The sequence below is a fragment of the Puma concolor genome, chromosome B2 (assembly GCF_028749965.1).
Source record: "Puma concolor isolate L17-30 chromosome B2, mPumCon1.1.hap2, whole genome shotgun sequence".
Lineage (NCBI taxonomy): Eukaryota > Metazoa > Chordata > Mammalia > Carnivora > Felidae > Puma > Puma concolor.
The window spans coordinates 62,867,980-62,880,503 of NC_141671.1; the positions used below are offsets into that span (position 1 = coordinate 62,867,980).

Genomic DNA, 12,524 nt, shown 5'->3' on the forward strand with positions numbered 1-12,524 from the left:
GTTTAGTGGTGATGAACTCTTAGCTTTAGTTTGGGAAACTTTTTATCCCTTCAATTCTAAATGATAACTTGCCATGCAGAATATTCTTATTGTAAGGTTTTTTGTTTTCCTTTTAGCATTTAGAATATATCATGTCAGTCCCCTCTATTCTGCAAAGTTTCTGTTGAAATATCAGCTGATAATGGGAACTTGGGTGGCTCAATCAGTTAAGCAGCTGACTTTGGCTCAGGTCATGATCTCGCAGTTTGTGGGTTTGAGCCCCGCGTTGGGCTCTATACTGACAGCTCAGAGCTGAGAGCCTGCCTCAGATTCTGTGTCTCCTCTCTCTGCCACTCCCTGTTCACACTCTCTTTCTCTCTCAAAAATAAACATTTTTTTTTTTTTAAAAAGAAGTATCAACTGATAGCTTTATGGGATTTCCTTGTATGTAACCATTTGCTTTTCTCCTGCTGCTTTTATTACTCTCCTTTTATCTTTTTTTTTTTTTAATTTTCAATTTTTTTTTATTTTTGAGAGAGAGAGAGAGAGAGAGATAACAAGTGGGGATCACCAAAGAGAGAGGGAAACACAGAATCTGAAGCAGGTTCCAGGCTCTGAGCTGTCAGCACAGAGACAGATGCAGGGCCTAATTCACAAGCTGGAAGATAATGACCTGAGCCAAAGTCAGACACTCAACTGAGCCACCCAGGCAGCTCAACCCTTTATCTTCAATTTTTGTCATTTTAATCATGTGTCTTGCTGTGGCCCACCTTGGATTCATCTTGTTTGGGACTCTCTGTTCATTTCAAACCTATGTCTGTTTCCTTCTCCATGTTAGGAAAGTTTTCAGCTATTATTTCTTTAAATGTGTTTTCCTCCCCTTTTTCTTCTCCTTCTGGGACCCCTATAATGTAAATGTTATTACCATTAATGTTGTTGCAGAGATCCCTTAACCTAACCTTTTTTTTTCTTTTTTGCCATTCAGCTTGGTTGCTTTCCACTACCTTTACAGATTGCTGATACATTCTTCTTTTTCCTCTAATCTGCTTTTGATTCTCTCTAGTGTATTTTTATTTCATTTATTTTATTCTTCATCTGTGACTGGGTGTTTTTTATATTTTCTATTTCTTTGTTGAATTTCTCAGATCATCCACTCTTCTGTCAAGTCCTGTAAGTATCTTTATGACCATTACTTTGAACTCTTTATCAGGTAGATGGTTTGTCTCAATTTAAGTTAGCTTCTTCTGGGGGTTTAATTGTTGTTGTTGTTTTAATGTATTCTTCTACCTCTTTTTTTGTTTAAGTCTTTGTATTTGTTTTATATATTAGATAGGTCAGCTACGTCTCATTGTGTCAAAAGTAGTGGCCTTATGAAGTAGGTATTCTCTGGTGCTCAGTAGTGCACCTCCATCCCCCACTATATGTTACCAGAACTAGGTGTTCCAGTGGTGTCCTCTTTATGGGCTGCATGTGCCCTCCTTTTGTGGATGGGCCAAAACTGTTGTAGTTGCATCAATAGGCAGAGCCTTCCCTCAGCCTGGCTGTCTGCAATGACTATCCATGACTTTTGTTGATGTACTGGCTGAGACGTCCAGTTGCAGACACTGCAAGCATGCTGGTGAGTGGGGTTATCTCCCCACTCTTTGGGGTAAAATTCACTCTGAAGAATGAGTGGTCCTGACTAAGGGTGTCTGCTATGTGTGGAAGAGTGGGAGCTGCTTTGGAAGGGAACCTACTTAGTAGAATGGATTGGGTGGGGCCAGTCTACAAAAGAATGCCAGTGTAGGGCAACATGCTAGCAAAGTAGACCGAGGATGTCAGACCTGGCTTCTGCTAGTTTCTGGCCAGCCAGGGCAAGAAAAATGGCTCTTTCCAGCACTTCTATTCCCAGAGAAATCTCCTGTAGATCCTAGCCTACAATTAGTCAACAAATCTTCATATGCAATTCTGATGCTTTTCAAACTATAGCTTCTGTGCTAAGTCTCAGATTGAGGAATATAGCATGTTGGCCTTTAAAAGGAGATTTCATTCCCTCTGTGTCCCTGAAGTTAAGTATCAAAGATTTTCAAAGCCAGTTGTTATGGGGGCTCATCTGTCTGGTATATGTTCTTAGGGTTAGTGATGGCTTGGGACACAGTTTGATCCCCTTCTTTTCCATTCCTGTGATATCCCTCCCGGCTGTGGTCACTGCCCAAGATTTTGGTGCCTGAGTGCATTTCTGACCCCCCTACCCTTCTTGATGTTGGTTTCTCTTTACATCTTTACCTGTGAAAGGTTTGTTCTCTTAGTCTTCAGGTTGTTTTCAGAGTGAGTTGCAATACATTGTAGTTGTTACCTCTGTATCTTTGAGAAGAGGTAAGCTCAGGATCCTCTTACTCTGCCAGTTTTCTGTCTCTCCCTAGCCTTTTGTGTGTGTGAGTTTGTGTATATTGAAACTTGTGACTGATTCTTCTTTACTCAACATAAAAATTTAAATGTTAATCTCATTCAGAAACACCTTCACAGAAGCATCCAGAATAATATTTGACTGAATATCTGGTCCTGCCATCGCCCAACTGAATTTACACATAAAATTAACCATTAAAATATGTTTACATAATGTGCTATAAATATTGAAAATATGAGACAATGGTTTCTATTTGTGCACAAGAATGTAATGGCAGGTTGTGGATATGATTGTAAGCTAAGATGACTTTCTAACTCTGGGCCTACCTCCTCTCCCATCAGTCCTTTCTGTGGACAAAACCACCACCTTTAATTCTGCAGGTATTTTGTTTTGTCAACATCTATATGATGCACTAACTCTTCAGTTACCTGTATGTTTGTGGATATGCTGCCCAAATTTTCTGGCCTGAATGGCTTCATTTGTAGGGAGATCATTCCATAAACCCCAAATTCTGTGCTCTTTATAATCTCTAAAGGAAGATGCAGATGTCACCTTTTATTATTATGAGAGCTATAATGGATAGAATATAAAAACCACACTAAAAAGATAATGAATTTTTACTCTACCTTTACTAATTTATTGCTCAAGAGAATAATACTTGGCCAAGTTACTTAATATCTCTATTTCCCATGTACAAAGAGTAGAAGAAAAGAACCTACTTTACAGTGTTAGCATAGAGATTAATTAATGTATATAACAGTTCTAGCACAGGGCCTGACATTTAGTAAAAGGATTGATTATGTAAATATATTTTAATAGGAGACTCTAGGAAGACTGTCTTTTTAACTATAGGTTCCTATCTCCAGAACTTTCTCATTTTATTTTTTTTAAAAAAAATTTTTTTTTTCAACGTTTATTTATTTTTTGGGACAGAGAGAGACAGAGCATGAACGGGGGAGGGGCAGAGAGAGAGGGAGACACAGAATCAGAAACGGGCTCCAGGCTCTGAGCCATCAGCCCAGAGCCCGACGCGGGGCTCGAACTCACGGACCGCGAGATCGTGACCTGGCTGAAGTCGGACGCTTAACCGACTGCGCCACCCAGGCGCCCCAAGAACTTTCTCATTTTAATACACACACACACACACACACACACACACACACACACACACACGTATGAAAATATAGACCCCATAATAATATAAATTGTTTCCTAATGAAACCAAATGAGGAAAAAAAAAACAATATTTTTATTTCATTTTCTTTTTAGATGCATGTGAGCTCTCACATAATGTTCCCATTCAATACCACCAATTGTTTTCAAACTTAGAAGATGATGACTAAAGTTTCAGGTTATAATAATATCTCAGCTCTCACGGAATAGTACAGGCTTTGCACATATTTCAAATGTCTTGGTTTCTTGAGCAAACAGATACTAAATCCGTCACTAGACTCAAAATCAAGTCGTCAGCTGTTGGCCCCACTCCAGTATATAATGGAACAAATTCCAGACCTCTCCCAGAGTAATTCTTATTTGCAGTCCAGAGACATAAGGCTGCTGTAGTTAGATGTTAATAAAAGATCTCAATGCAGTAGAGCAAAGTACAGTAGGAGCAAATCTTTTATAAGCCAAATGGGCCAGTGATCTGTCGTCTGGCAGCAGCTATAAGGAGAAAAGGAGAGAATAGAATTATAAAGCGTAGTTATACTTACATATTACAGAAAATATTTTCATATTTTCAGAGGATTTTAGGCAAACTGTAGTTAGATACAATTATAAAGTATACAATATATAAAAATGAAAAAATTGAATTCAAGAATACGGTGAAAACTCTGTTCTCTCAATCCAATTAAGCCAATTTTTCTCTTCTGTAATGCACTTACAACTTCCATCATTTATTATTTCCATTAAAAGAGGAGTCTGATCTCATTAGGTCAACATATAATTTAGAATTTAAGTCTTCTAAATTGAATCCTTATATTACATGTTTACTTAAGCCAGGCGTATGTTGATGTGAGCAATAGCATGTAGAAGATAATAGTCATCATTACTTGAACTAATTCCCCCAGGGTAATTGTACTGGTGACCACATGGTTGAGGTAATGTTTATGGTTGGCAGTGGCCAGTTAAATTAACTAAATACAATTATTTTCTAACTTGAACAATTTCACTCAGGATTAAAGTTAATTTTTTTCTATATTAAACTGTTGTATCAAGAAAATACAGATAAAATATCAACCTTCATTAAATTAAAAAAGCTGCTAAGAAGACAGCCCAAATCTATGTTCATTATCTTAGAAAATGTTTACATATTTTATTTTCATAGTTGTATAGATATGCATAGTCCCAATTTTCTATCTACAAAAACTGACTTTTGTTTATATATATGTGTATATATATATATATATACATACATATATATTGTATATATATATTATATATGTGTGTATATATATATATTGTATAATATATATACATATGTATATATATGTATGTATGTATATATATATACACACACACACACACACACACATATGTGCAGATCATTGTTGAAATGATTGATATCTAGGGGGTCTTTACCAGGATATTAAACCTATTATCAATGAAATAATAAGCAGTTAATTATAGAAAGCATGAACAATATGAAGGAATTTGGTGTTAAAAAATTAATACTTCATAAATGGAAAACACAAACATTAATGTAAAAAAAGAAATATAATCAGAACGGAATTTCTCTTTAAGATCTAGAGCTCAATATACATTGGTTAACATTAACATATAAACAAGAAAGAAATGTAGAGATAAAAATATTTTCTACAGAAATGATATCATGAACTATGGCAGACTAGGGCATTCAAGGAACCAGTCTCTCCACTGAAACAATTAAAAGTGACAAGACTGACATTTAATTTTTTGGAACTCTATAATATAATCCAAAACTTTCATCAACCAAAGGATTGCTTAATGAAGTAAAGGACAGCTGATTTTTGAAAGAGATTGTTGTCACATTTTGCTCATCTGCCTACCATCTCCCATAGCCCAGCATGGTCATGCATGGTAGCCAGTGTTTCTGATGCAGCTTGCTGGTCCCAGAGGGCTAATATGGACCTTGTTGTTAAATACTATCATTGTTCATTTTGATATGCTTGTAGTTCCCTCAGGAACTAGCACAGAGACTGGCGTTTTTTGCCTCCTCCTCCTGCCCATTCCAGATTGGAGTGACTTTCCGGGGAGCCACATATGTTGTAGCATTTAAAGATACATACTATGCATGCCCACATGGAACAGGAGACAGCAAACAGTAAATGTGGAAGAAAACCTCAAAGATAACTGAACATATATTTAACATGCATGGTTTTATTTACGTAAAAAGTTCTTATGAGGTAGGGACTATCTTACATCAAAATCACCTCCATTTGAAGGATGAGGAAATCAAGGTAAAGAGATTAAATAAATTGCCTGGAGAACTGGAATTTGACCTCATTCGCTTTGACCCCAAAACATGTGTTCGTATAAATATTGACATAAACAGTGCACTTCAATGGTTGTTGAGAAAACATTTGTAGGCCAAGAAATAAATGCCAAGCAGGTTGATTCAGAAAAAAACCCAAATTTCGAAAAAGGGATCTCAAAGTATTGTACAATGATCAAAAACAAAAGCCTCACAAGAGAAGCAAAATTTCACCAATATTCAAATAAGAAATTAAGGAAATAATATCTTAATAGCACTTATTTTCTAACATTTTCTATTTATAATTTATAAATTTATAAAGTGTTGTTTTATTGAATATAAACACCAGGAGGGCATAGACTATTCTGTTTTGTTCCCTGATATTTCCAATTGTAAAGAATGCTGATGCCTGGCATATGGTAGACATTACAGTGTAGTCTGGATTGAGTTTAAAATATTGTCTTTGTGCCTGTACAAGGGCTAATATGAAATGTAAAATTATAACCAGGGAAAAAGTGTTTCATATAACAAATGTTAGCACAAGTAAGAAATTTCAAGCAAAATATGAAGTCATCTCTGATTAGAAAGGGCACTCTTAGTTTTTGCCTTGTATTATAAGCTTGAGAAATTGTGAAAATTATTTTGAATAAAGTGACCAAGTTTAAAGGTTGAGTTTACTCTGCAATATTCAGTTTTTATATGAATCTGAACATCTGGTGTTATATAAATATATACAATATAGATCATATATAGAATATTTATCAGATAAGACTCTGTTAAATAAAATTATTACCAAAATTAAAGATAGGTCAACTTAGCAAATTTTATAAGATAAATATTAAAGAAAGTTACTAAACATCTGTGATTATAGATGATAATAGAATAACTATTCTAAACAATTACATGCAAGCATATAGGCTAACAGAAAAAATGGATACACTCCTAGAAACATACAGTCTTCCAAGACTCAATCAAAAAGAAAGAAAATCTGAACAGACCAATTATTAGAAAGGAGATTGTATCAGTAATCAAAAACTTTCTAATAAACAAAAATGCAAGACCAGATGGCTTCATTGGTGAAAATACCAAACATTCAAAGAATATCAATTCTATTCAAACTTTTCCAAAAAAATAGGTGACAACACCTTCAAACTCACTTTGCAAGGCCAGCCTTACTCTAATAGTTAAGACAACAATACCCAAAAGAAATTATAGGCCAATATCCTTGAGGAACATAAATGCAAAAATATTCACAAAATATTAACAAACTGAATTCAATACATTAAAAGTCTCACACATCGTGAAGTAGGATTTATTCCAGTGTTGTAAGGATGGTTCAACAACCATCTATCAATGTGTGTCACCACAGTAATAAAATGAAGAATAAAAATCTTATGATCATCTCAATAGATGCAGAAAAAGCACAGACAAAATTTAACATCCATTTATAATATTTTAAAAAATCCTCCAAAGTGGGTATAAAATGTATCTCAAAAAGGCCATATATGATAAACTCACAGCTAATATCACACTCAACAGTACAAAGCTGAAAGCTTTTCCTCTAAGATTAAGAACAGGACAGGTACCTATTCTCATCACTTTTATTCAACATTGTCTTGGAAGTCCCAACCAGAAAATTAGGCAAGAAAAAGAAAGAAAAGTCATAAAAAAATCAAACTGAAGACATAAAACATTCACTATTTGCATATGATGTATTATATATAAAAAGCTAATTCTAACAACTTTTTTGGTAGCATCTTTAAACAAATTTAGTAAACTTTCAGGATACAAGATTAATATACAAAAATCTGTTGCATTTCTATATACCAGTAATCATAGAAACTAAGAAAATAATTCCATTTATAATTTCATCAAAAATAAAATAATAAACTTAAGGAAGTGAAAAACCTGTTCACTGAAAACTAAGATATTAACAAAAGAAATTTTAAAAAAATCAAAAAATACCCCATGTTCATAGACTGGAAGTAATGTTGTTAAAATGTCCATACAACACAAAGTAACCTACCACTTCAGTGCAATCACTGTCCAAACTCCAAAGGCATTCATCAAAGAAAAAGACAACAATCTTAAATTTGCATGGAACCATAACAGACCCCAAATAGTCAAACAATCTTGAGAAGGAAGAAAAGCTAGAGGCATCACGCTGATTTCAAAATATATTACAAAGTTACATTAATCGAAACAGTATGGGATTGGCCTAAAAACAGATAAAGAGATTAATGGAACAGAATAGAGAGCCCAGAAATAAATCCATGCATATATGGTCAATTGATTTCTGACAAAGGAACAAAGAATATACAATGGAGAAAAGACAGTCTCTCTTTAATTTTTTTTAATTTTAAGTTTTAATTTTAAAGAACATGAGCAGGGGAGAGGGGCAGAGGGGAAGAGAGAGAAACAAGGAGAATCTTAAAGAGTTTCTATGCTCAGTGCAGAGCCTGATGTGGGGTTCAATCCCACAACCCTAGGATCCTGACTTGAGCCAAAATCCAGACTCAGATGCTCAACTGACTGAGCCACCCAGGCACCCCTTTCTTAAATTAACTTTTTTAAAATTTTATTTTAGAGACTTCACCAGCAGGGGTGAGAAGCAGAGGAGAGAGAATGAGAATAAGACAGTCTCTTTAATAAATAATGTTGGGAAAACTAGAGAGTCATATTCAAAAGAGTGACACTGGACCACTATCTTACACCACACAAAAAAATTAACTGAAAATTAATTTAAAACCTGAACATAAGACCTGAAACCCTAAAACTGCTAGAAAACAAACAAACAAACAAACAAACAAACAGGTGATAATCTCCTTGACATTGGTCTTGGCAATTATTTTTAGATTTGATACCAAAATCAAAGGCAACAAAAGTAAAAATAAATAAGTGGGATTATATCCCACAAAAACTTCTTTACAGCAAAGTAAACCATCCTCAAAATGAAAAGGCAACATGCTGAATAGCAGAAAACATGCAAATCACATATCAGGTAAGGGCTTAATATCCAAAATGTATAAGGAATTTCTACAATAGCATAACAAAATAAAAGAACAAAATAATCTGATTAAAATATGGACAGAAGATCTGAATAGATATTTTCCAAAGAAAACAAATAGATAGCCAACAAATAAAGAATATTCAAATGTCTAGTCATCATGGAAATGCAAACCAAAACCACAATGAGATATTACCCACACCTGTTTATGGCTATTATCAAAGATACAAGAAATAACAAGTGTTTGTAAGGATATGGAGAAAAGGACCTCTGGTGACCTATTTGTGGGAATATAGATAGTTCTAGCCACTATGGAAAACAGTATGGAGTTCCTCAGAGGATTGAAAATAGAACCACCATATGATTCATCAATTCTACTTATGGATTTTTATACAAATAAATAAATACTAAAGCAAAAGATACTGCACACCCATATTCATTGCACCATTGTTTACAGTAGCCAAGGCATGGAAACAACATAAGTGTCTATTGATGGAGGAATGATAAAGAAATTTTGTGTGTGTGTGTGTGCAATATTATTCAACCATGAAAAAGAAGGTAATCTTGTCATTTGTCATAAAATAGATGAACCTTGAGGGCATTATGCTAAGTGAAATAAAGAAATAGCATATGATCTCACTTATATGTAGAATCTTAAAACTGAGCTTCTAGATACAGAAAACAGATTATTGATTCTCAGAGGTGGTAAGCAAGGGGGGACAAAATGTGTGAAAGGGGTTAAAAGTTACAAAATTCCAGTTACAAAATGAATAAGTCATGGGGATGTGACATACAACATGGTGACTATAGATAATAATATTGTACTACATATTTGAAAATCATAAAAGTTGCTAAGAGAGTAAATCTTAAAAGTTCTCACCACAGAAAAAAATGTATGATAACAAATGTTAACTGGAGTTATTGTGGTTATTTTACAGTATATACAGCTACAAATAATGTATGTTAATTCACCTCAATTTAACAAAAAGTCCCCTAACACAGTTGTCATATATATATATATATATATATATATATATACACACACACACATATATATGTATATATATATATATATATATATATATACATACACATATATGTAGATATGTGTGTATGTAAGTATATATTTGCTTTGGGTGTATTATACACATACACATACGCCAGGCACCCCTGAAGTATATTTTTCTTGATGGAGTAATACAAATAGAATTTCAAATGGAGAGAACAATGGAATTGATGCTAAGCAGATGTGATAATGTATGGTATATTCAATAAAAGAAAAGTTTTATTATCCAAATTAGCAATATTTAATTCATCCTTTCACCCAATATTTATAGACACCCAAGGAGGTGTGACAGGTCATACTGTAGTGACACAATTAAGACAGTACTTCTCCATTTATATCTACTAGTGACTGCTATATATTCCTATGAGAAGAAATGAATTTATTTTCCTAATGTTGATAACCTGTTTTTATTATATATGAAAATACAATTAATAGCTTTATATATTCAAACATTCCACTCTGGAAAAATAATAGTCTGCATAGGCATTCATTTAATTATTCCATTAAAGTGAAAGCATTAAGCATTTAGATACACAGTATGGTCTAAATACAAGATATCTACAAAAAGAAAAAATATGACTCTTCCTCTCAGAATAAGTTGTTAGTCTCTATGTTGAAGTATTTTTCCAACTGTAAAAACTAATGAACATTCATATTCTACATCATTTCGTTCCTTCTAATTCATCAGGAGCAAAATGGTGGCATTACACAATTTTGCTTTTAACCATACTCTCAAAAGGACCTTTCAAATATAATTGAAAATGTATTCAAAACCTGAAGGCTTAATTTTTGTAAAAAAAAAAAATGGATATACTTAGAGATTTTAACTGAATTAATTTGGTAATAGGAATGAGGTCCATGGCTCTGATATTTAGTAGTTGTGTGAATTTAGGCAAGTTATTAAGCCTCTCTAAGCTCAATTTACCCATTTTAAACAAGGGAAATAATTCCTAACTCTCAGGACTGTGGTAAGATTCAGTATGGTGATCATGTACAATCCTCAGACTGAAGCATAACTGCTGGTCTCCACAAATGCCAACTATTATTATTAGTATTTTCTTAGTCTGTTTTTAGCGGAAGATATCTTTCAAATAGTAGTAGTAAGACCTCAATTATTGAAATGGTAATTATATGTCATACTACAAAACATACTTGCTTTCAAAAATTGACTCTCCAAAACATCATTAAAAGCAAAACAATTACTCCATGTACCCACAACCAAGTAAACATGGAGGTTTAAGGAAAATTAAAAAAAAAAAAAATTAAGGGGCAGTTGTCACCAAGATGGTGAAGTAAGAGACCCATCCTTGGTGTCCCTGGGTGGCTCCATGGGTTAAGTGTCCAACTCTTGATTTCAGGTCATGACCTTAAGGTTCATGAGTTCAAGCCCCGTGGCAGGCTCTATGCTGACAGAATGGAGCCTGCTGGAAATTCTTTTTCCCTCTCTGGCCCTCCCCTGCTCATTCTATCTCTCTCAAAACAAATAAATATTAAAAAAAGAGAGAGAGACCCGTCCTTCATTTCCCCACAAACATCAATCGTTCCCACGAACATCAATAGTTAGCAATCCATAAACCAAAACAGCTCTGGGAGACATGAGAAAACTACTTTAAAATCTTCAACACAGTGGAACAAAAACCCTAAGAATAACTGCATAAAAAAGTAAGAACTCCTTTATTTTGCCTGAATCATCTCACCCTGAGGCCAGTATAGCTGAGTATGAAGACAGGATTCATAGGTTTCAAAGAGTGTCTCTCACCTAGAAAGGGAGAATGGGGTTTCCTCAGCCTTTTAGGGTACCACATTTCATGTAAATCTCAGTAAAGCTGAGATTCAGAGATATAGGAACAAGGAAAAAGAAGGTGGGGATACCAGTATCAGCCATGCAGTGGGAGTGACTGTAATTTTCAATGACCTGTTATGCAAAGAACCCCAAAGCCATCAACACTAAAGGCACCAATGGTTACCATAACTGGTCCAACACCCCCATACAGAGTTCATGGGGTTTTACCCCACAGGTATTCACATTCCAGACATTAGCCACCTGCATCCCTCCTCCTGCCAGTGATCTACACTTAAAGCCAGCCAAGGCCTCTGTAGCTGTATGAGAGCAAGACTGCAGCCTATACCCCCACAGCTTCCCCCTATCACTGTGCTTGGAGCTAGCCTTTCCAGCTGTGCACTTGCATGCCCCTAACCTCATTCATCATTAGCTACTACTGCCGTGTGCAGGCTGCTGACAAGATGTTATAGCCATGGAAGTGCATGCTGACAGCCAAATCCCCACAGCCGCTTGTGAGCCTGGATTTGGCCCTTTCCCTAGCTTGCACCTCTGGGCTTGTATACAACTAGCACTCCCAACCATGCATCTGCCCAACTGTAGCCCAAACCCCAACAGTAGCTTTCAGTGCTGTGTGCTCAGGGCCAGATCATGGAGTCACAATAGTAGATGCCAACAGCCAGAGCACCCACAGCTGCTTGTAGGCCAGGCCCTGGTCCTGACTCCTGTCCTAGGCCTTTTCCACTGAGCTTACCTGCAGCTAGTCCCTCCAGCTGTGCATATCCCTGGTCCTTTTACTAGTCCCCACTGGTGTGCATGCACCCATGGGGAGACCTTGTAGCAATAACAGAGCAT

At 35.3% G+C, this 12,524-nt stretch overlaps 1 long non-coding RNA gene across 2 annotated transcripts in view; it reads right to left on the bottom strand.

Moving 5' to 3' along the window:
- Positions 1-3,542: 3,542 nt before the first annotated feature.
- The window catches only part of LOC147581012 (uncharacterized), a 121,170-nt gene continuing 112,188 nt past the window's right edge, over positions 3,543-12,524 (bottom strand). For both annotated transcript variants that reach the window (XR_015250824.1, XR_015250823.1), the window contains one exon: positions 3,543-4,027. This is a non-coding gene — a long non-coding RNA (uncharacterized LOC147581012). The remainder of the gene's footprint in view (positions 4,028-12,524) is intronic.